General features: G+C 50.9%; 1 pseudogene; it reads right to left on the bottom strand.

Moving 5' to 3' along the window:
• Positions 1 to 7,378: 7,378 nt before the first annotated feature.
• LOC147098200 (putative G protein-coupled receptor 139) overlaps positions 7,379 to 25,747 on the bottom strand; it is a 49,165-nt pseudogene continuing 30,796 nt past the window's right edge.

Here is a 25,747-nt window from a genome sequence, read left to right as displayed (position 1 = left end):
TGTAACACACTGATATACCCCCACCCCTCACTATAACACACTGACATATTCCACTGTTATGCACAGATATACCCCACACTCCTCACTGCAACACTGTGATATACCCCACACCCCTAACCGCAACACACTGCTATGACCCACACCCCTCACTGTAACATGATATAAGGAAGAACACTCACTGTTAAATTTTGATATACCCCACACCACTCACGGTAACACTCTGATATACCCCACACCACTCACTGTAACTCTCTGATATATCCAAGATCCCTCACTGTTGCATGCTGATAAACCCACCCCCCTCAATGTAACACACTGATATACACCACAGCTCTCACTGTAACAATCGGATATAATACACACCCCTCACTGTAACACTCTGATGTACCGCAAATCCCTGACTGTAACACGCTGTTATATCACACACCCCTGAATGAAACATTTTGATATACTCCACCCACTCACTGTAACATTCTGATATTCCCCAGACACCTCACTGTAACACACTGGTATTCCCCAAATCTCTCACTGTAACACACTGATATACCACATACCCACACTGTAACACCAAGATATACCACACACCCCTCAATGTAACACCCTGATATATCCCACACCTCTCATTGTAACACTCTGAAATAGACCACACCCCTCAATGTAACATTCTGATATTCCACACACACCTCAGTGTAACACTGATATGCACCACACGCCTCACTGTAACACTCTGATATACCACAAACCTCTCAATGTAACACAGTGATATATCCCACACCCCAGACTGTAACACTCTATGGTAACCCACACCCCTTACACTCACATACTGATATACATCACACCCCTCGCTGTAACACTCTGATATGCCCAACACCCCTCAATGTAACACTCTGATATACCCCACGCCTCTCACTGTAACACTCTGATATGCCCAACACCCCTCATTGTAACATTCTGATATTCCACACACACCTCAGTGTAACACTGATATACACCACACGCCTCACTGTAAACACTCTGATATACTTCACACCCCTCACTGTAACACTGATATTCCCCACACCCTATAATATAACACTCTGATATACACCACACGCCTCACTATAAACACTCTGATATACTTCACACCCCTCACTGTAACACTGATATTCCCCACACCCCATAATATAACACTCTGATATACACCACACGCCTCACTGTAACACTTTCATATATCCCACACCCCTCACTGTAACACACTGATATATCCCACTGTTACACACTGATATATCCCACACTCCTCATTGTAACAAATTGATATATCCCACACCCCTCACTGTTGCACATGGTATATTCCACACCCCTTATTGTAACACACTGTTAAATCCAACACCGCTCACTGTTACACATGGTATACCCCAGACACCTCACTGTAAAACTCTGTTAATACCAACAGCACTCACTGTAACAGTCTGATACATCCCACACCACTCACTATTACACTCTGATAGACACCACAACCATCTGTCATAACACAAACAGCTCACTGCAACTCTCGGATATATCCCACAGCACACTATAACACTGATATTCCCCACACCCCTCGCTGTAACACTGATGTACCCCAATCTCCTCACTGTAACACTCTGAAATACCCCGCACCCCTCACGGTAACACACTGACATACCACACGCACCTCACTGTAACAGCCTGATCTACCCCACACCCCTCACTGTAACTCACTGATATATCCGTCATTCCTCACATTTGCACTCTGATATACCCCACACCCCTCAATTTAACACTCTGATATTCCCCACAACACTCACTGAATCACTGATATAACCCACACCCCTCACTTTAACACTGATATACCCAACAACACTCACTGTTAAACTCTGATAGTAATAATCTGATATACCCCACATACATCCCTGTAACACTGATATTTTTCATAGCACCCTGATATATCGCACACCCCTCAATGTAACACTGTAATGTAACCCACACCCCTGACTGTAACACTCTGATATTACCCACATCGCTGACTGTAACACACTGATATACCTCACACCCCTCACTTTTACACTCTGATGTACACCACACCCCTCAATGTAACACCCTGATATATCACACACTCCTCGCTGCAACACTCTGATGCACCCAAGACCCCTTACTGTAACACTGATATGCCCGAATCACATCAATGTTACAATCTGAAATACCCCGCACGCCTCATTGTAACTCACTGATATACCCGATACTCCTCCTTGTAGCAGCCTGATCTACCCACACTAATCACTCTAACAGTCTGATTTATCCCACACCGCTAGTTGTAACACTCTGATATAGCCCACAGTTTTCACGGTAACACCCTGATATAGCCCACACCCCTCACAGTATCACGCTGTTATATGCCACGCCCCTCACGATAACGATCTGATATACCCCATACCCATCACTGTAACACACTGATATAAATCGCACCCCTCACTGTAACACTCAGGTATTCCCCACACCCCTCAGTGTAACAAACTGATATACCCCACATCTCTCACTGTCACAATCTGATATACCACTCACCCCTCAATGTAACACTCTGATATACCCCACACTCCTCGTTGTAACGCACTGATATATCATCCATCCCTCACTGTAGCACACTGCTATACCCCACACACCTCACTGTAACAATCTGATGTACCTCACACCCCTCACTGTAACACTCACATATACCACACACACACGAACTGTAACACTCTGATAGTCCCCACACTTCTCACTGTAACATTGTAATGTAACCCACATACCTGACTGTAACACTCTGATATAATCAACACCCCTGACTGTAACACTCTGATATACCCCACACCCCTCACTGTAACAAACAGATTTTCCACGCACCCCTCACAGTAACACTCTGATATGCCACACGCCCCTCAATGTAATACTCTGATATAGTCCATGTCCCTCACTGTAATACTCATATTTACACACACATTTCACTGCAACACTCTGATATATTCCACACCACTCACTGTAACACATTTATATCCAACAACACTAACTGTTTAGATCTGATATACCTCACTCCCCTCAATGTAAAACTCTGATATACCTCACACCCCTCACTGTAACACTCTAATGTACCGCACATCCCTCATTGTCACTCTCTGACATACTACACACACCTCAATGTAACACTCTCATATTCTCCATACGCCACGTTGTCACACACTGAAGCACACTGGTATACACCACACCCTTCACTCTAAATTCTGATATACCCTTCACCCCTCTTTGTAACACTCTGATATACATCAAACCCCTCATTATAACCCTCTGATATAAATCACACCCCTCAATGTAACACGCTGATATTCCCCACACCCCTGACTGTAACGCATTGACATACCTCACACCCCTCACTGTAACATTCTGATATTCCACACACACCTCAGTGTAACACTGATATACAACACACATACTCACTGTAACACTCTGATATTTCCCACACCCCTCCATGTAACACTCTGATATACATCACCCCCTCACTGTAATACTCTGATATGCCACACACAACTCGCTGTAACACTCTGATATACCCCTCACTGTAACACTGTGATATACCCCACACCCCTGACAGTAACACAATGATATACCTCACACACATCAATGTAATAATCTGATATACCCCATATCCCTCACTGTAACACTCAGATAAACCCCACACCTCTGACTGTATCACTCCCACACCCCTGTCTGCTGCACTCTGGTATACACCACACCCCTCAATTTAACACTCTGATATTCTCCACAGCCCTAACTGTATCATTGATGTAAGCCACACCCATCACTGTAAAACTCTGATATTCCCCACACCCCTCACTGTTACTCTCTGATATACCTCACACCCCTCACTGTAAGACACTGCTATTACCCACACCACTCACTGTAACACTGATGTACCCGAGACACTTCACTTTTAACCTCTGATATACCCCACACCCCTCACTGTAACTCTCTGATATATCCCACACCCCTCACTGTTACACTCTTGTATACCCCAGCCCCATCACAATAACAGCACAGCCCTCAATGTAACGCTGTGATATACCTCACAACGTTCTCTGTAACACTTTCATATAACCTACATCCCTCACTGTAACACTTTGATATTCCCCAGACCCCTTACCTTAACACGTTTATATTCCCCACACACCTAACTGTAACACACTGATACATCCTCACACCCCTCACTGTAACACTCTTATATATTCCACACCCCTCACTGTAACACAATGATGTAGCTCACATCCCTTTATGTAACACTCAGATATTCCCACACCTCTGCCTGTAACACTCTGATATTCCCCACTCCCCTCACTGTTACACTGATATTCCACACATCCCTCACTCTAACACTCGGATATTCCCCACACCCCTCACTGTAACACACTGATATACCTCACAACCCTCACTGTAACACTCTGAAATACCCCACAATCCTCACTGTAATCTTCTCATATACATCACACCCATCACTGTAACACTCTGATATACCCCAATCTCCTCACTGTAATACTCTGATATACCCACAAACCTCACTGTCACACTCTGATGTACCAAACAACCCTCAATGTAATACCTTGATTTATCCCACACCCCTCACTGTAACACACTGATATACCCCACACCTCTAACTGTGGCGCAGGGATATACCTCACACCCCTTTCTGTAACATTCGGATATTCCCCACACACCTCACTGTAACACTGATTTTCCCCACATCCCTCACTGTATCACTCTGATATACCACACACCCTCAATGTAACACTCTGATATAACCCACACCCCTCATTGTAACACACTGAAATATTCCACACCACTCACTGTCACACTCTGATATACCCTACACCCCTCATTGTAACAGTCTGATATTCCCCACATCCATCACTGTAACACACTTATATAAATTACACCCCTGAATGTAACACTCTGATATACCCCACATCCCTCAATGTAACACTGCGCTGTACCCCACACCCCTCAGTGTAACCATCTGATATACACCACACCCATCACTGTAACACACTGATAAATCCCACGCTCCTCACTGTAACTCATTGATATATCCCACTGTTACACACTGATTTTCCCCACACCCCTCACTGTATCACTCTGACATACCAAACACCCTCAATGTAACACTCTGATATAACCCACACCCCTCATTGTAACACACTGAAATATTCCACACCACTCACTGTAACACTATGATATACCCCACACTCCTCACTGTACCACTCTGATATATCCCACACATCCTCACTGTAACAGTCTGATATTCCCCATACCCATCACTGTAACACTCGGATATACATCACACCCTCACTGCATCACTCTGATATACCATACACCCCTCAATGTAACACTCTCATATGCCCCACCCCCTCACTGCCGCTCTCTGATATACCACACATACCTCAAAGTAACACTATGATGTACCCGACACCCCTGAGTGTAACATTCTGATATACCCCACACCCCTCAATGTAACACTGCGCTGTACTCCACACCCCTCAGTGTAACCATCTGATATAGACCACACCCATCGCTTTAACACACTGATGTACGCCACACTCCTCACTTTAACGCTCTGATATACCCACACCCCTCAATGTAACACAGATATACCCCACTCCCCTCATTGTATTACACTGACATATTCCACACCCCACACTGTTACAAACTGATATACCACACACTTCGCAAAGTAAAACTCTGATATAACCACACCCCTCATTGTAGCAGCCTGATATATCCCTCACTCCTCACTGTAACACTCTGATATATCCTACACCCCACACTGTAATACACCGATATATCCCACACCCCTCACTGTTAAAAACTGATATACCATACACCTCTCAAAGTAACACTCTGATGTAACCACACCCCTCATTGTAGCAGCCTGATATATCCCACACCACTCACTGTTACACTCTGATAGACGCCACAACCCTAATGAAACACTCTGTTCTACCACTCACTGATCACTGTGATACACGGATGTACCCCACACCCCAAAATATAACACTTAAAACCTCCACAGCCCTCAAATTAACACTAATATATAACAATCTCCTCACTGTTACACTCTGATATGCCCCACACCCCGCACTTTAACACACTGATATACCCTACAACCATCACTGTTACAACCTGATATACCCCACATCCCTCACTGTAACACTCTGATATACAACACACCCCTCAATGTAACACGCTGATATAGCGCACAACCCTCACTTTAAAACTCTGATTTTCCCCACACCACTCCCTGTAACACTCTGATATTGACCACACCCGTCGCTGTAACACACTTAGATACCTCAGACCCCTCACTGTAACACTTTGATATACCACACACCCCTCAATGTAACACCCTGATTTATCCCACACCCCTCACTGTAACACACTGATACACCCTTACTGTAACACTCTGAAATTCCCCACACCCTTCACTCTAACACTGATATTGCCCATAACCCACGCTGTATCACTCTAAAATACCACACACCCCTCAATGTAACACACAGACGTATCCCACACCCCTCACTGTAACACTCTGATATTCCCCAAAACCCTCACTGTAACACATTGATGTAAACCACACCCCTCAGTGCAGCAGACTGACAGAGCCCACACCCATCACTGTAACCCTCTCATATATGCCACACCCCTCACTGTAACACTCTGATATAACTAATGAATTTGCTGGGGCCCAGAGCCTCCATCTTTGTGCGGGGCACTGGGCCCACCATGTTTGTGTGCGTCGCGGGTGCCGCCATCTTTGTGCAGGACCCAGGCCAGCCAATTTTGTCCAGGGCACGCTTGCCGTCATCCTTGTGCGGGACCCGATACCAGCCACCTTTGTGTGGAGCTGGAGGGCCAGAGCCGCCATCTTCGTGCACGGCGTGGGCGATGCCATCTTTCTGCGGGGCCCCGAGCACCACCATTTCCCTGGGGGGGGCGAGGGTGCCGTTATCTTTGCGCAGGGTCACAGATTCGCTATCTTTTTGCAGGTCCTCAGTGCCTCCATTATTGTGCAGGGCACGGGAGCCGCCAATTTTGTGCGGGGCCCAAGAGGCGCTATCTTTGTGCAGGGCCCCAGGGCCACAATCTTTGTCCGGGTCCCAGATCCGCCATCTTTGTGATGGACCCACAGGGGCGCCATTTTTGTGCTGTTCCCCAGAGCCGCCATCTTTGTGTGGGTCCACAGAGCCGCCATCTTTGTTTGGGGCCCCAGACCCGGCATATTTGTGTGGGACCCACAGAGCTGCCATCTTTGTGTGGGTCCCCATGGCCGCCATCTTTGTGTGGGTCCACAGAGCCGCCATCTTTGTTTGGGGCCCCAGACCCGGCATATTTGTGTGGGACCCACAGAGCTGCCATCTTTGTGCGGGTCCCCATGGCCGCCATCTTTGTGTGGGTCCACAGAGCTGCCATCTTTTTTCGGGGCCCCAGACCCGGCATATTTGTGTGGGACCCACAGAGCTGCCATCTTTGTGCGGGTCCCCATGGCCGCCATCTTTGTGCTGAGCCCATGAGCCATCATCTTTTTGTGGGTCCCCAGTGCTGCCATCTTTGTATGGGCTGCCACAATATCAGGCCCTGTGAACTCTCAACTCTCAAGCTGCAGAGTCTCTGCTTCTTCTCATCTTTTAATGTATTTTACAAACAGAGTAAAGGGGTATTTCCCCACATTCTTCAACTGCTCTCTGAACTTAGTCTGGGTCACGGCATAAATCCCAGTGTTTGTGCAGCAACTCAGCATCTGCAGCATGAATCCCAGTTCCTGTACATAATCAGGTAGAAATACAGACTGATACCCCAAATAATACATCCGGTACCATATAGAGTACACCATAAACATTGCCCATAACAGGATGAAATTGCCCGTTATAACAAGCAGTAAAATGATGGATTTCCTGCGGCTCTCCATCTCTGGGTCTCTGGGCCTCTCTCCAATGCTGGGACCCCGGAGTCTCCTGCGGGCTCTGCTGACCACTAAAATATGTCTGACGGTGACAGCATTGAGCAGCAGAATCACAACAAATGGGACACATGGGGTGATAATATAATGAAGGAGCTCGATTGTTCCCCAGACCCGTGATTTCCGAACATCCATTGTGACATCACAGAACCAGGGGGCGTTCCCAAGCCAATACCGACCTGTGAATATAAAATACCAGGTGATGTCCTTTAAAACGCTCAGCACAGTCACTGTTCCCAGAACCACAGCCGCCGTTTTCTCGGTGCAATATTTAGTTTTCAGTTTCTGGCAACAAATGGCCACAAGTCGATCGAAGGTGAAAGTGACGGTGAACCAGACAGAACAGTCTGTGGCTGCGAACAGCAGGACGGCGTGGATATTACACACATGGACGGACAACACGAAATAAAATTGTTCACTATAAACAATCGGAATGTGCCTCAATATCAGGTCGAGGATAACGACCAGTAGATCCGCCACTGCCATGGCCACCAGGTAGTGAGTGACACATTTGGAGAGTCCGCACTTTCCCTGAGACAGAATCACAATCGTCACCAAGTTCACTGTGAGGAGGGGCAAAAAACAAGGAAATTATACATCAGACTAGGAGCAAAAAGAGCAGTTTGATGGAATTCGGGCTGAAATCTGCAACCCATTAGCGACAGTTACTGATATAATCTAATTCTATTACCTGTGGAGCTGAATATAGGTTTTATTGTAAGAATAATCGAGAATACATTGTGGAAACAATAAATGCAATGGGAATAAATACAATATGAAAGTAACAAATGTTTCATCAATGAAAGATTAAATGTTTGATCTATATTTAGCCCAGCAGACAAAAGCACTGCCCGAGGTACAAGGGACACAAAGGATCAGAACTGTTCAGGAAGCCATCATGTCCCAGGATCATTCAGCATTTGGAGCGGTGCAATTCTCTTCTGTGCCCCTATGTTAGGGATGGGGAATTAAAAAAAAATTTTTTTTATTCATTGATGGGATGTGGGCGTCACTGGCTGGCTAGGCCTGCATTTAGTGCCCATCCCTAATTGCCCTTGAGAAGATGGTGGTGAGCCGCCTTCTTGAACCGCTGCAGTCCATATGGTGTAGGTACACCCACAATGCTGTTAGGAAGGGAGTTCCAGGATTTTGGCCCAGCGACAGTGAAGGAACGGCGATACAGGTCCAAGTCAGGATGGTGTGTGGCTTGGAGGGGAACTTGTAGGTGGTGATGTTCCCATGCGTCTGCTGCCCTTGTCCTTCTAAGTGGTAGAGGTCACGGGTTTGGAAGGTGCTGTTATAGGAGCTTTGGCGAGTTGCTGCAGTGCATCTTGTAGATGGTACACACTGCAGCCACAGTGCGCCGGTGGTGGAGGGAGTGAATGTTGAAGGTGGTGGATGGAGTGCCAATCAAGCGGGCTGCTTTATCCTGAATGGTGTCGAGCTTCTTGAGTGTTGTTGGAGCTGCACTCATCCAGGCAAGTGGAGAGTATTCCATCACACTCCTGACTTGTGCCTTGTAGATGGTGAGAAGGCTTTGGGGAGTCAGGAGGTGAGACACTCGCCGCAGAATTCCCAGCCTCTGGCCTGCTCTTGTAACCACAGTATTTATATGGCTGGTCCAGTTCAGTTTCTGATCAATGGTAACCCCCAGGATGTTGGTAGTGGGAGATTCAGCGATGGTAATGCCATTGAATGTCAAGGGGAGATGGTTAGAATCTCGCTTGTTGGAGATGGTCATTGCCTGGCACTTGTGTGGTGCGAATGTTACTTGCCACTTGTCAGCCCAAGTCTGAATGATGTCCAGGTCTTGCTGCATATGGAGACGGACTGCGTCAGTATCTGACGAGTCTCGAATGGTGCTGAACAGTGTGCAATCATCAACGAACATCCCCACTTCTGACCTTATGATGGAGGGAAGGTCATTGATGAAACAGCTGAAGATGGTTGGGCCTAGGACACTGCCCTGAGGAACTCCTGCAGTGATGTCATGTGATTGAGATGAATGACCTCCAACAACCACAGCCAAATTCCACTTGGTTTCCTGCCCCTGGTTAGAATATCCATTATATTTTGAACTGAAAGTGAATGCAAGAGCAAAATACAGAAACTTCCACCTTGGCATTTAATAATTACAGGCTAATTTATGTAAAATGTACGGGTGTAATATGACAATGCTAAGATAATAAATACAAGTGCACTGCGGTTATATAGATGACTGCACTGCCCGAAGTGTTTCGAAGATTGAACTTTTACATATTTGTTGAAATACACAAATTTTAGCACATTGAAATGAAGATTTTCCAAATGACATTTATAAGAATGGACTCTGAATTAAGACACGTATCATTGACCAGCTAATGTCCCACTAAATGCATTTATCAGTAGCGAAATCAGACGACTTATCTCACAGTCAAAGTGTCACCGAATGCTTCTGTAAAGTATCTGAACACAAATGGAAGAGATTTATCTTTGTACTTTTTCAACTGTTGTTTCGATCTTGTGCAGAGAATATTAGGCAAGAAGGTATCAAAGGATTCTTATCCTCAGTACTTCAGTTACAATCAGCTGGGATTGTTTATGCTGCAGTACAGCAGGAGGCAATAGAGAATCACTCGGGGTCTCACTGAGAGATCCACTGAACCGTGACAGATGGCCATGGGATCCAATTGTAAATTCAAAACAATGATTAGAAATAAATGTATTGAAATCTGGCTGAATGAACATTTTGTGAGAATGTAAATTATCCTTGTAATCCTATTTTAACCATCAGAATGTAGGAGTCTCTGCACTCCTAACAAAGAATCTATAACTTACTGGATGTTAACAAACTGAATTTATTGTATAAGAACTTTGCAAATCAATAAACTACAGGAGAAGCTCAAAACAGGTCTTTTCTCTTTCAAGCCACACGAGGACTGGCTGGCTCCGCCCTCTACCTCTGACGTCATGACGTCATCACGTTTCCCGCCAAAGGGGACGTCACGTGACCCACGATGTTGTCGATCTAGCTCTGTTTAACCAGAGCCAACTTGAAAGGTAATAACATTGGTTACAGACAATTAATGCTAGAGGTAATAACATTGGTTACAGACAATTATGTAAGTCCCTTAGTGGTTTTGCCACAAGAAGCAGGTTAACTAATGCAGAACTGGAGATGGTGGGAAAGGAGACACTGACAGGAACTGAATGATTAGTGGATATTTCAGGCATTTAAAGATCTGGCTGTGATCTGCCAGGAATTGTTCCTGTGAGTCTGTAAGTAACCATACCGAGCATTAGGTGAAAGCAAAAGCAAAACACTGCGGATACTTGAAATCTAAAATGAAAACAGAAAATGGTGGAATTATTCAGCGGGTCAGGCAGCGTCTGTGGAAAGAGAGAAACAGAGTTAACGTTTCAGGTCGATGAGCTTTAGCCCTTAGGTGCAAAGCCTCGTAAACCAAGAAAGTGTGGCAGAGCCACCAAGGGACACTTATATCGATGTACATAATTATCTGTAACAGAATGAATCTGTTGTGGCGACACGCCACCACTGGACATAATCCGCTCACGGCGGCACAGACAGTCTAAGCAGAAGCCCCCAGCCGGGGGCCCTTTCCTCCAGCAACTTGTTTCCCGCAGGGACAGGCTGCCGGGAGCACTTCCTGTCTGGGAAGTATTTAAGTGGATGCGCGGGCTTTTCTAGTTCCAGTTTGTCATGTGGTTGGAATAAAGCAGTTGTGTTTTCAATAGCTCTGGTCTCGCCTCCCACGTTTGCCGCGGTATCTCAACACTGGTGACCCCGACGCTCAGGACGAATCCTAAGCTAGCATGGCGGATACAAACGCAGTCACGGTTAAATTACCAGACTTTTGGGAGAACCTCGCCGAAGCCTGGTTCGTTCAAGCTGAGTCCAGATTCCGGCTGAAAGGCATTACAGTCGACGCCACGAAGTACGACTGCCTCGTCGCCTCGCTCACCTACGCTACAGTCCCCAAGGTTTGGGCAGCGCTGCAGAATCCACCAACAGAGGGCAAGTACGAACATCTGAAGGTTGCGCTACTTAAAAAATTTCAAACGTCCTCTTACCAGCGCCACTGCCAACTCCTGGACCTCCCCGGCCTTGGTGATGCTTCACCATCAGACCTGCTTTCCCACATGCTGTCCCTCTCAGACGACAAAAACCCCGGCGCCCTTTTTCGCACGCTTTTCATTCGGCAGCTCCCCGCCAGCATCCGCCCGCTCATTGTGGAGTCTGACTCCACGGACCTGAATGATATAGCCGAAAAGGCCGACCGGCTGCTCTCTGCACAGGCCGCTCGCGACGTCGCGCCCGACCTCACGGCAACGACCACGCGGTCTTCCCGGGCCGCTAGACCCGACCACCCTACCACTCCGGGTCACTGCTACTACCACACCCGTTTTGGCGCTAGGGCTCAACGCTACACGCCACCGTGTACCTTCAAACTCCCCCCCGCACCGGCCCCCGCGATGGCCGCGGGGCAGAAGGAGCCCCTACTGTACGTCACTGACGACAGAACCAACCGCCGATTTCTGTGCGACACAGGGGCCCAGCACAGCATCACCCCCGCCTCCGCCCTCGAGATCCAACGCGGCACACGGGGTATCACACTGGCTGCAGCCAACGGCTCTGAAATCCGCATATATGGCACCCGCATGGTTACGCTCGACCTCGCGGGCCGCCGCTACCGCTGGGAGTTCCTCACAGCCAAGGTCCTCTGCCCACTCATCGGCGCCCACGGCCTCCTTGTCAACATTCCGAGGCACCGCCTCGTCGACATCAACACTATGGCCCCCATCCCCGGCGCCTTTACCCCGGCCCGTTCGGCCGGCCTGACGACCTACTGCCTCGCCACAGCCACGGATGACTACTCGGCACTCCTAGCTGAGTTTCCCGCCCTCACTAACCCGACCTTTTCGGCCAAAGCCGCCAAGCACGGTGTGGAACACTATATCCCCACCACCGGCCCCCCAGTTTCTGCCCACGCCCGCAGACTCAACCCGGCCAAGCTGGAAATCGCGCGGGCCGAGTTCACCACCATGAAACAACTCGGCATCATCCGCCGCTCCAGCAGCCCTTGGGCCTCGCCCCTCCACATCGCCCCCAAGCCCGGCGGAGGCTGGCGCCCTTGCGGGGACTACCGCCGCCTCAACGACGCCACCACCCCCGATCGATACCCGGTGCCACACATCCAGGACTTCTCGGCCCGACTGGCCGGACGAACCGTCTTTTCCAAAGTCGACCTGGTGCGCGGTTACCACCAAGTCCCCGTACACCCCGCGGACATCCCCAAAACGGCCGTCATCACTCCATTCGGCCTGTTCGAGTTCCTGAGGATGCCCTTCGGCCTCAAGAATGCAGCACAGGCTTTCCAGCGCCTTATGGACTCAGTCCTCTGGGACCTGAACTTCCTATTCGTCTATCTAGACGACATTCTCGTGGCCAGCTCCTCCAAACAGGAACACCTCGAACACCTTCGCATCCTGTTCGGGCGCCTAGCCCAACACGGGCTCATCCTCAGCCCGGCGAAGTGCCAATTCGGCCTAACCGAGATCGATTTTCTCGGTCACCACATCACCCCTGCTGGGGCCGTCCCCCTGCCCAACAAGGTGCAGGCCGTCCAGCAATTCCCCCGCCCCACAACCATCAAGGGCCTCCAGGAGTTCCTCGGGATGGTGAACTTCTACAACAGGTTCATCCCCAGAGCCGCAGCCCTCATGAAGCCCCTATACGACTCCCTCCGAGGAAAATCCGGCAAGATGGACGTAGCCTGGACCACTGACACGGCAGCCGCCTTCGACGCCACCAAAAACGCGCTCGCCGACGCCACTCTGCTCGCGCACCCGAGGGCCAATGCCCGGGTCGCGCTCACCACCGACGCCTCCGACCACGCGTTCGGGGCCGTGTTCGAGCAGTGGGTCAATGGCGCGTGGCAGCCACTTGCCTTCTACAGCCGCCAACTGCGCCCCCCGGAGGTCAAATACTCCACTTTCGACCGCGAGCTTCTCGCACTCCACCTGTCGGTCCGCCATTTCAGGTTCCTCCTGGAAGGCCGCCCCTTCACCGCATATGTGGACCACAAGCCACTCACATACGCGATGGCCAAGCACACCGAACCCTGGTCCGCTAGGCAGCAACGCCAGCTCGCGGCCGTCTCCGAGTTTACTACGGACATTCAGCACGTCTCCGGTAGAGACAACGTGGTCGCCGACTGCCTTTCCCGTCCCGCCGTCTGTGCGAATCACCTCGCGGTCGACTACGCACAACTAGCAGCGGCCCAGCTCATGGACCCAGACCTCCTCTCGGCGGCTACCAGCCTGCCAGGGCTACGCCTAGCCAAGGTCGCGCACGGGCCCGAAGCCACAGCAGTCACGTGCGATGTCTCACTCGGCCAACCCAGGCCGGTCGTCCCTGAGACCTGGCGCCGCCGCTTTTTCGATGCGCTCCACGGGCTCTCTCACCCGGGTTCCCGCGCATCCGTCAAACTCCTCTCCAAGCGCTTCGTCTGGCGCGGCCTCAGCAGAGATGTTCGGACTTGGGCCACCTCCTGCCTCGCCTGCCAACGGGCTAAGGTACAGCTGCACACCAAAGCACCCCTGGGAGACTTCGAGGTACCCAGCCGCCGCTTCGACCACGTACACGTCGACATCGTCGGTCCCCTGCCGCCATCGCAAGGCCAAACTTATCTCCTCACGATGGTCGACCGCTGCACACGCTGGCCTGAGGCAGTGCCGCTGACCTCCACCACCACAGCCGACATCGCCAGGGTGTTCGTTAACACCTGGGTTGCGAGGTTCGGCGTACCGGCCGACATAACCTCCGACAGAGGCGCCCAGTTCACCTCCGGGCTGTGGACGGCCACAGCACGCAACCTCGGGGTGATGCTCCACCGCACCACGGCGTACCACCCGCAGGCCAACGGACTTTGTGAATGCTTCCACAGGTCACTCAAGGCCTCACTCCGCGCCGGCCTGCAGGACAGTACCTGGACTGACCGCCTACCGTGGGTGCTACTCGGCCTACGCACTGCGGTCAAGGAAGACCTCCAGTCCTTGGCAGCGGAGTTAGTCTACGGACAACCGCTGCGCGTCCCAGGCGAATTCCTTCCGGAGCCTACCAAGCCTTGGTCGGCCGAACAGCAGCGGCTCGACTCTTTCTCTTCCGCTCAGCAGTTCGCCCCACTTCCGGTCAACCGACACGGCGAACTCGCACCTCACGTCCCGCCAAATTTACAGCAGGCGCGCTTCGTCTTCGTGCGACACGACGCGCACCGCGGGCCCCTGCGACCCCCGTACGACGGTCCGTACGAGGTACTACAAACCGGGGACAAGGACTTCAAGCTGCGACTCGGCGACAGGGTCGAGACAGTCTCCATCGACTGGCTCAAACCAGCACACACAGAACCAGGGGAACAGGTCCCCATGGCCCAGCCTCCAACTAGAGGCCGTCCCCCCGGCAAGCCAGCACAGCCGGCGGCGAACCGCCCGACCCAACCAACCAGACCGGCGACCACTCAGAGCTGCTGCGGCAGAACCATTAGACCACCGTCACGACTCGTCCACTCCTCCTAAGCGGATTCTGGGGGGAGCTCTGTGGCGACACGCCACCACTGGACATAATCCGCTCACGGCGGCACAGACAGTCTAAGCAGAAGCCCCCAGCCGGGGGCCCTTTCCTCCAGCAACTTGTTTCCCGCAGGGACAGGCTGCCGGGAGCACTTCCTGTCTGGGAAGTATTTAAGTGGATGCGCGGGCTTTTCTAGTTCCAGTTTGTCATGTGGTTGGAATAAAGCAGTTGTGTTTTCAATAGCTCTGGTCTCGCCTCCCACGTTTGCCGCGGTATCTCAACACTGTACCTGTATTTGTTTTACTACATGTAAATAGCACGGTCCCTAGAGGGTTAAGACCAACCGCGATGATGTCACCACGTGGGTCACGTGATGTTCCCAACGGCGGGAAACGTGATGATGTCATGACATCAGAGGGAGGAGCTCTCTCAGTCCTCGTGGAGCCAGCATTGAGCATAGACCTGTTTGTTAGTTCTCCTGCGTTTGATTGTTACTTCTGCAAAACAGTATTAAACTTCATTTGGTTAACAGGCTGACTCGATCTCAGTCTTTTGATTAGGAATCTGACAATTCCTACAGTGGTGACCCCGAACTTTCGTGAACGATCTTCGCGGAGGAAGCGACGCGCAACGAGATGATGGAAGCAAACGCGGTGGCTTTGAAGCTCCCTCAGTTCTGGGAACAACAGGCGGCCTCCTGGTTCGTGCAAGCGGAAGCTCAGTTTGAACTGCGAAACATCGTGGCGGATCAGACCCGTTACCTCTACGTGGTCTCCGCACTCGACGGCTCCACGGCTTCAAGGATCATCAACCTGCTTGAAAACCCCCCGGTTGACGGCAAGTACAAAATGCTAAAAGCGCGGTTAATTCAGGTTTTCGGCCTCACGAAGGTGCAACGTGCACGCCGTTTACTTACGCTGCCCGGGTTAGGCGACTCCAAGCCATCGGAGTTAATGTGCCAGATGCTCACACTCCTTGGCACCGAACCGCAATGCTTCCTCTTTCAAGAGTTGTTTTGGAGCCAATTACCTGAGCAGGTACAGGCAGCCCTCGCAAGATCGGATGCTACGGATTGCGTCGCACTTGCCGCTGAAGCAGACACCATTTATGTGGTCACACAGCAGAACTGCGCTGCCACGAGGCGAACCCCCCCTCGTGGATCCCGCCCCGATGCCTCCATTGCCCGGCTTGTGCTTTTACCACGCCCGTTTCGGTGCGAGAGCCAGATGCTGCCGGCCTCCCAGCCTCAACCGAGGAAAAAACACCAGCGCCAAGTCTGGGAAAGGAAGCCCGAGCCTGAGGGTTGTCCCACGGCCGCGATGGCGATCGGCGATTCCGGGAAGCTCCTTTATATTACTGATTCCATCTCCAGCCGGCACAGGGGTGCAGTGTAGCATCCTGCCCACCTCCGTCCTCGACATCTGGACTGGGAGGTGTGGTATTCCCCTCCAGGCCACCAATGGCGGTGCTATCCGTACTTTCGGTAAACGGCGAGCCCAGGTGTGTTTCGGCGGACAGTGTTTTCAATGGGACTTCATCACCGCCAAAATCTCGCAAGCCATCCTCGGCGCAGATTTTTTATGCGCCAACAGCCTTTTGGTGGACGTGAGAAATCGCCGTCTGATTAACGCGGTCACTTTCAACTCCATCCCTTGTTTCCGCAGCACAGTTGTGTCGCACACGGTCTCCTGTGCTACGCCCACGCCTAATGAATTCACTCGCCTGCTCGGGGAATTTCCGGAGCTAACCAAGCCTACTTTCTCCTCATCCACCGCCAAACACAGCGTGGAGCACCACATCGCAATGACCGGCTCTCTGGTTTACACATGAGCTCGACGCCTGGAACCCACTTAACTCGCGGTCGCTAAGGCAGAATTCGCCGCAATGGAGCGGTTGGGGATTATTCACCGGTCGAATAGTCCCTGGTCCTCGCCACTCCATATCGTCCCGAAACCCGGTGTCGGATGGCGGCCATGCGGTGACTACCGACACCTTAATGACGTTACAACTCCCGATCGGTACCCAATACTGCATATACAGGATTTCTCCACGCATTTGGCGGGAAAGTCAATATTCTCAAAGGTCGACCTCATACGGAGATACCATCAAGTGCCTGTACATCCCCAAGACATCGAAAAGATGGCGGTCATTACTCCTTTTGGCCTCTTCGAATTCCTCCGGATGCCGTTTGGGCTTAAGAATGCGGCGCAGGCGTTTCAGCGTCTGATGGATTCGGTACTGCGGGACCTTCCCTTTTTATTCATCTAACTTGAATAGATTCTGATCACCAGCTCCACCAAAGAGGAACACATCTGCCAGTTGCGCACCCTCTTTCGCCGCCTCCATCAACATGGTTTGATAATCAACCCGGCCAAATGCCAGTTCGGCCTACCACATATCAACTTCTTGGGCCACCGCATCACTTCGGAGGGTGCAATGCCGCTTCAGTCGAAGGTAGAGGCGATTACAGCTTTCCCATGGCCGCAATCCATCAAGGCCCTCCAGGAGTTCCTGGGTATGGTAAATTTTTACCACCGTTTTGTTCCCAGGGCTGCTCAACTTATGCAACCACTCTACGAGACTCTCAGGGGAAAGCCGGGTAAAGATCCCATGGTTTTGATGCCCGAGATGGACTGCACCTTCAGCGACGGGAAGACCGCTCATGCAAACGCAACTATGTTGGCACACCCACTGCCGGGTGCAACTATCGCTCTCACGACCGACGCTTCGGAGTACGCCATAGGCGCCGTGCAAGAACAGTGGGTCGGCGGCACGTGGCAGCCACTGGCGTTTTTTAGTCGCCAACTACGACGTAATGAGCGCAAATACAACACGTTTGACAGGGAGTTGTTGGCGCTGTTTCTGGCTATCCACCATTTTCGATTTTTATAAGAGGGACGCCACTTCACCGTGTTCATGGATCACAAGCCACTGACGTTTGCTATGGCCAAGACCGCCGAACCGTGGTCGGATCGATAGCAGCGACAACTTACCTTTATTTCGGAGTTTACTACCGACATCCAGCTCATGGCTGGAAAGGACAACGTGGTGTCTGATTGTCTTTCGCTAGCGACCATCCAAGCCGTTCAGCTGGGGATTGACTATTCCCAACTGGCTGCTGACCAAGCCACTGATCCGGAAACACAGGCTTTCCGTTCCGACTCCTCCTGCCTCCAGCCAGCAGATGTGCAGTTCCACTCAGCAAGCACCTCCGTGCTCTGCGACGTCTCCTTGGGGGATCCCCGCCCAATCGTTCCGACCTCCTGGCATCGCAAAGTTTTCGATGCCATACACGGACTTTCACATCCTGGTGTGAAGGCATCTCAAAGATTACTGGCATCTAAATTCGTCTGGAGAGGGATGCGTAAAGATGTTCATGACTGGGCTAACACCTGCGTCGTGTGTCAAAAATCTAAGGTTCAACGGCATGTAAAAGCCCCCTTGGCCACTTTCGAAGTGCCAGAACGCCATTTCGACCATGTCCACGTAGACCTCGTTGGGCCACTTCCGCCGTCACAAGGGTTCACACACCTCCTGATCATGGTCGACCGCACTACAAGATGGCCAGAGGCGGTTCCTTTGGCGTCTACTACCTCCGCTGATGTCGCCAGGGCTTTTATCTCCTCGTGGGTCGCACGTTTCGGTATCCCATCAGATATTTCGTCGGACCGTGGTCCACAGTTTTGGTCTGGACTTTGGAATGCTGTAGCCTCAGGCTTGGGCACCAAGCTCCATCGCACCACGGCCTACCACCCGCAGGCGAACGGGTTGTGTGAGCGTTTCCATCGGTCGCTAAAAACGTCGCTAAGGGCCACCCTTCAGGGCACTGCATGGGTAGATCGACTCCCGTGGGTTCTGCTTGGTTTGTGCACGGCGCCTAAAGAAGACCTGCAGTCATCTTCCGCGGAACTGGTGTATGGCCAGCCACTCTGGGTGCCGGGCGATTTCTTGCCATCGCCAACTAAGCCATGGTCTGCGGTTGATCAACTCAGCGCCCACCGAGAAACGGCCGATTCCTTTAAGCCGATTCCGACGTCAGACCACGCCCTTCCTTCCTCTCATATTCCAACGAAGTTTGTCTTCATTCGCCATGATGCCCATCGCGGTCCACTCCAGCCTTCTTATACGGGCCCCTTCCGGGTGCGGGAGGCAGGCGACAAGAGTTTTTTGGTCAACATCGGGGGTAAACCCGACTACATTTCGATTGACCGCCTCAAGCCCGCGCACCTGGACCTTGACTGGCTGGTCGAAACTGCACAGCCACCACGCCGTGGTCGACCACCCGCTGCTACTACGTCTGAAGGGATCATTCAACCTGTCAGCCCATCTGCCGCTCAACAAATTCCTCTCCGGGAATATAAGAGTCATTCGAACAGACTTGTCCGACCTCCTCTTCGATTGACTTTCACTGTTAAAGACAATTCTAGTGTGGCGCATGTGGCAGAGCCACCAAGGGACTCTTATATCGATGTACATAATTATCTGTAACAGAATGAATCTGTACCTGTATTCGTTTTACTACATGTAAATAGAGCGGTCCCTAGAGGGTTAAGACCAAATGTGATGACGTCACCACATGGGTCATGTGACATTCACAACGGCGGGAAACGTGATGACGTCATGACGACAGAGGGAGGAGCTCTCTCTCTCAGTGCTCGCTGAGCCAGCATTGAGCACAGACCTGTTTGTTAGTTCTCCTGCGTTTGATTGTTACTTCTGCAAAACAGTATTAAACTTTGTTTGGTTAACAGACTGACTCGATCTCAGTCTTTTGATTAGGAATCTGACAATTCCTACAACAGCATTCTGCTGATCTGATACTAAAGTTCAGTGTAGATAGCAGACTGAAATTTGCTAAATAAAGAGTCCCCTCCAATAAATTTGCTTGATTTGAATATAGAACATTTGAATCTTGGTAACACGATATCACCTTCAGAATCAATAGCTGACAGCAGCGCGGATGGGATGGGGAATGACAAAGAGAGAAACACAGTTAAACACGGGGGAAATGTTGCTTGGTAAGCACCTCCCCTTAGCTCCTTTGGGGGAAGGTAAAGGGGCACAAGATAGCGACCGAAGGCGGCTATTTTAGCACCGATCGCAAAATTGGACAGCCATTTTGCACGGGTGCTAAAAATTACTGCCAAGGTTTTCTGCACCCGCAGATCATTGCGTCATGCGAGCATGCAACGCCCCAGTAGCGCCCCAGTCCAGATATTGAGTCGCGCCCCTGGCCTTAGCACCTGCCACTAGGAACTACAGGTAGAGGGAAACGTTTTCACATCGGGAAGGGGCAGGGGGAGCGTTGTTTAAAGACGGCCGTTTCCTGGCTTCTGGGATGAAGAAGCACATCATCGAAAGCATCTCGCAACCCCCGTTGCTGGGCAAAGCTGCAAAGAGTCAAATCAGAAAACATATAAAGTAACAATAAAAAAAGATATGTCACAAACTCTGTATCGTTTATTCAGGACAAACAATTAGAAACAAACCCAATAATTCATGAACTAACAAAACTCATTCTCACAACAAGGAGATAAAAGGCAAACCAGTAAACCAATATAATAACAACCTTGAACTTTCCCCACAAACATTACACCAATTTATTTACAGATACTACTGTTGAGCCTTCGAGAGTGACCTCCATCCCCTGCGCACTTCCGCTCTTCCCAACCTACTGCCCCTCCTAATGTGCCCCCAGTGGCTGCAGCAAGGCTGGTGGAAGACTGCTCAATGCTGGATCCAGAGATTGCCTTGTATGTCGGCTTCGACCAGCACTGGGTCTGGAGGGCCCGGCTGCAGACTGCACCAAATCTGCATGGGCGGCAGCAGTCTGGGCTGGCTGTGTTGCAGTGGTGGGAGCAGGAATGCTGTCATCCTGAGAGAGGGCAGCAACTACCTGGTCGACAGACACACTGCCACTCCCCCGGGGCAGAACCTCATCATCTGGAACAAATTGCTCCAGTGCAAATTGCTGGCCTGCTGCGGTATCGTGATATCCCCGGGGAACTGTGGGCAACCGAGCGAGGATGGCAGCATTCAGTGCTTGCGTGGCATCAATCTGAGACTGCATGAGAGCAATCTGAGACTGGATGGCACCAGCCAATGACTCGATTGCAGCACTAAGCCTTTGCCTTGCGGGCCTGTGTTGCAATGGATCCTGCCACCTCACCCATTACATGTGGCATGGGCTCTGGTTCACCACGGTCTCCCTGCAATTCAAGCAACCTCTGCTATGATGCAAGGATGGTTTCAAGGTTTTGTGCATGGATGACAGCTGTGCTAATGGCGGACTCCTCCACACTCCTAGCCAGTCCATCCATGCTGTCGAACACCCTTGCCATTTCACCCATCAGCTCAGTTTGCATGCTCAATGACCGTGTATCGATGGCCGCAATGTTGAGGTCCTCACCTGAGTTCTGTGCAGCAGAACGCACGCATCTACTCAACCTCCGGGGAGATGGCTCCCGAGCTTCCCTTCCACCATGGCATTGCTGCAGCCCGCTTCGTCCAGGATCTTCGCATTCATCAGTCCCAACCCCCTGCTCCCCTCCAGGGAAGGCGTGTCCCCAGTGTCTGATGTGTCACGCTGTAATGAAACCTGTTTGTCTTGTCTGCATTCGTTTTGCACTCATGTATATTACCCTCCCCCACACGGTGTATAGTTTCACTTCCTCTTTCCTGACTAACCTGGGAGGTTCCAGGTCTTGGCTCTTGGCTCCACCCCTGACTTCTCTTACATAAAGATCCCAGGATCTGTATGACTCATTCCTGCGAGCCAGTCAGTGTGTTGAGATGTTAGCTCTGATCTTAGTGATTAAAAGCCAACTTGTTAAAGTCTATAACTTCTAGTTTTGTGGTTATTGAAGGCACATCAATTTTAATCACTAAAGAATACTAGGATGGATCGACTCCTAAAACCAGATCGTCTGGACTTGGATCCACATTCTGCTGAAACATCAAATCAATTTGGACACTGGCTCAAATGCTTCGAACTCTTCACGAGGGCCTCATCCGCTAGCGAGGTAGATAAACTGAGTCTACTGACTACTCGCGTTAATCATCAGATTTATTCATTCATCCGGGACGCCACCTCTTACACGGAGGCCATCACTATCCTGAAGGCCCAATACCAGAGGCCAGGAAACAAAGTGTACGCCAGACATCTGCTGGCTACACGCAGGCAGCGACCTGAGGAATCAATGGACGATTTCTTACAGGGCCTAAAGGACTTGGTCCGGGACTGTAACTGCAAGGCCGTGATGGCCAACGTGTACTCTGACGAATTGGTCCGCGATTCCTTCATCACGGGCCTCAAATCGAATTATATCCGGCAGAGACTGCTGGAGAAGGAGGTCCTGGACTTAAAAAAGGCAGTGGCCACTGCGCGATCGCTGGACGTGGCCCAGAAAAACTCTGACTCTTATTCTTCTGGCCATGCGGCCCTCACCGCCTTGTGCGCGCCGAGCGGGCCGCCATCTTGGAATCAGCCATCTTCCCCATCCAGGTCTCAGACCAGCTCTACACCGCCGGAGTCCCCACACAGAAGTTCACCCAGGAGTCCTACTACAGCGGCAATGTCTCGAGGCCTGAAATGCTACTTTTGCGGCCAGGCCAAGCACCCCAGACAACGATGCCCAGCGAAGGACGCTACATGCTTCAAATGTAAGAAAAAGGGGCATTTTAGCAAAGTCTGCAGGGGGAATCCGATTTCCAACTCCGTCACCGCCTCGTGCATGCCGTGCGGGCCGCCATCTTAGGATCCGCCATCTTTTCCCGACTCAACGGCCGCCCAGGGCCCAACAGTGGCTTCGATTACGGTGGATCAATCCAGGCCACACCCGTTGACAAAATCCATGATGGACATACAGGTAAACGGGAATTTAACGAAATGTTTAATTGACTGTGGGAGTACCGAGAGTTTTATCCACCCTAGCCTGGTACGGCGGCACTCATTAACGGTAACCCCTACACGGAGCAGAATTGCTATGGCTGCTAAGCCCCACACTTCGGACATTTTGGGCTACTGTGTGGTAACACTGACTGTAAAAGGCACGGACTACAAGGATTTTAAACTCCTCGTGATGTCAGAACTCTGTGTTAATGTAATCTTGGGCCTGGACTTCCAGTGCCACCACGAAAGTGTCACGCTAGCATATGGCGGGTCCCAGCCGCCACTCACAGTCTGTGGCCTATCAACCTTAAAAATCAGCCTGCCCTCTTTATTCGCTAATCTCACTCCGAACTGTAGGCCCATAGCGACCAAAAGTAGACGGTACAGTCTGGAAGACAGACACTTTATCAAGGCGGAAGTGGACAGACTCCTGCGGGAAGGCATTATTGAATGCAGTACCAGTCCGTGGCGTGCCCAAGTAGTCATAGTTAAAAATAGCGAAAAGAAACGGATGGTAATTGACTACAGCCAGACTGTTAATATTTATACCCAGCTGGACGCCTACCCTTTACCCCGCATATCAGAAATGGTCAACCAGATCGCGCAATAACGAGTCTTCTCGACTATCGACCTCAAATCCGCGTATCACCAGCTCCCCATTAGAATGGAGGACCGCCCATACACCGCCTTTGAGGCGAACGGACGCCTCTACCATTTTCTCAGAGTGCCCTTCGGGGTAACAAATGGGGTCTCGGTCTTCCAACGTGAGATGGACCGCTTGGTTGACGAGAATAAACTACAAGCTACCTACCCCTATCTGGACAATGTCACTATCTGCGGGCACAACCAGCAAGACCACGATCTAAATCTTGCGAGATTTTTAAAAACTGCCCTAAAGCTGAATCTAACCTACAACGAAGACAAATGTGTCTTCAACACAACCCGTCTCTGTATCCTCGGCTGTGTGGTGGAAGATGGGGTAATTGGACCGGACCCTGACCGATTACGCCCCCTAAAGCAACTGCCCCTGCCACACAATCCCAAAGCTTTAAAAAGGTGCCTGGGATTTTTTTCGCATTATGCCCAATGGGTGCCCAATTACTCTGATAAGGCCCGACCCCTCATTAAATCGACGTCCTTCCCACTATCAGCTGAAGCTCGGGAGGCTTTCACCCGTATCAAACAGGACATTGAAAGGGCTGCACTGTGTGCAGTGGACGAAAGCATTCCCTTTCAAGTCAAAAGCGATGCGTCAGACTTTGCTTTAGCTGCGACCCTCAATCAGGCTGGGAGACCTGTGGCATTCTTCTCCCGAACCCTTCAGGGACCTGAAATCAGGCACTCTTCTGTCGAGAAGGAGGCACAGGCTATAGTGGGGGCAGTGCGGCACTGGAGACACTACCTAGCCGGCAAACGTTTCACCCTGCTCACCGACCAGCGGTCGGTGGCTTTCATGTTTAATAACAAACAAAGGGGGGAAATCAAGAATGACAAAATACTCAGGTGGAGGATTGAACTATCCACGTTCGACTATGATATTATGTACAGGCCGGGAGCCCTTAATGAACCCCCAGACGCCCTATCGCGGGGAATGTGTGCCAGCATTCATACGGACAAATTACAGGGTCTCCACAACGACCTCTGTCACCCAGGGGTCACCCGACTATACCATTTTATAAAGTCCCGCAATCTGCCCCACTCCATCGAGGAGGTCAGGGCAATGACCAGAGCCTACCGCATCTGTGCAGAATGCAAGCCTCGTTTCTACAGGCCTGACCGTGCACACCTTATCAAAGCCACACGGCCATTCGAGCGCCTAAGTCTGGACTTCAAGGGACCCCTTCCCTCTGCCGACCGTAACGTATACTTCCTCAATATCACCGATGAATATTCCCGCTTCCCCTTCGCCATTCCCTGCCCAGACATGACCAGTGCCACGGTCATCAAGTGTCTCGGTAATCTATTCTGCATGTTTGGCATGCCGAACTACATACACAGCGATAGGGGGACGTCATTTATGAGTGACGAACTGCGCCAGTTCTTGCTCTCAAAGGGGAGAGCCACTAGCAGAACCACTAGCTACAACCCCCGGGGTAATGGGCAAGTGGAAAGGGAGAATGCTACTGTTTGGAAGGCTGTCACGTTAGCCTTAAAGTCAAAAGGCCTTCCGACCTCCCGCTGGCAGGAAGTCCTCCCAGACGTGCTCCACTCCATAAGGTCTCTGTTATGTACAGCCACTAATGCTACCCCT

Source organism: Somniosus microcephalus, chromosome 29 (assembly GCF_052327205.1).
Source record: "Somniosus microcephalus isolate GS21.2 chromosome 29, FLI_Smic_1.0, whole genome shotgun sequence".
NCBI lineage: Eukaryota > Metazoa > Chordata > Chondrichthyes > Squaliformes > Somniosidae > Somniosus > Somniosus microcephalus.
The sequence above is the reverse complement of the archived record's forward strand: the minus strand, read 5'-3'. Positions and strand labels throughout refer to the sequence as shown.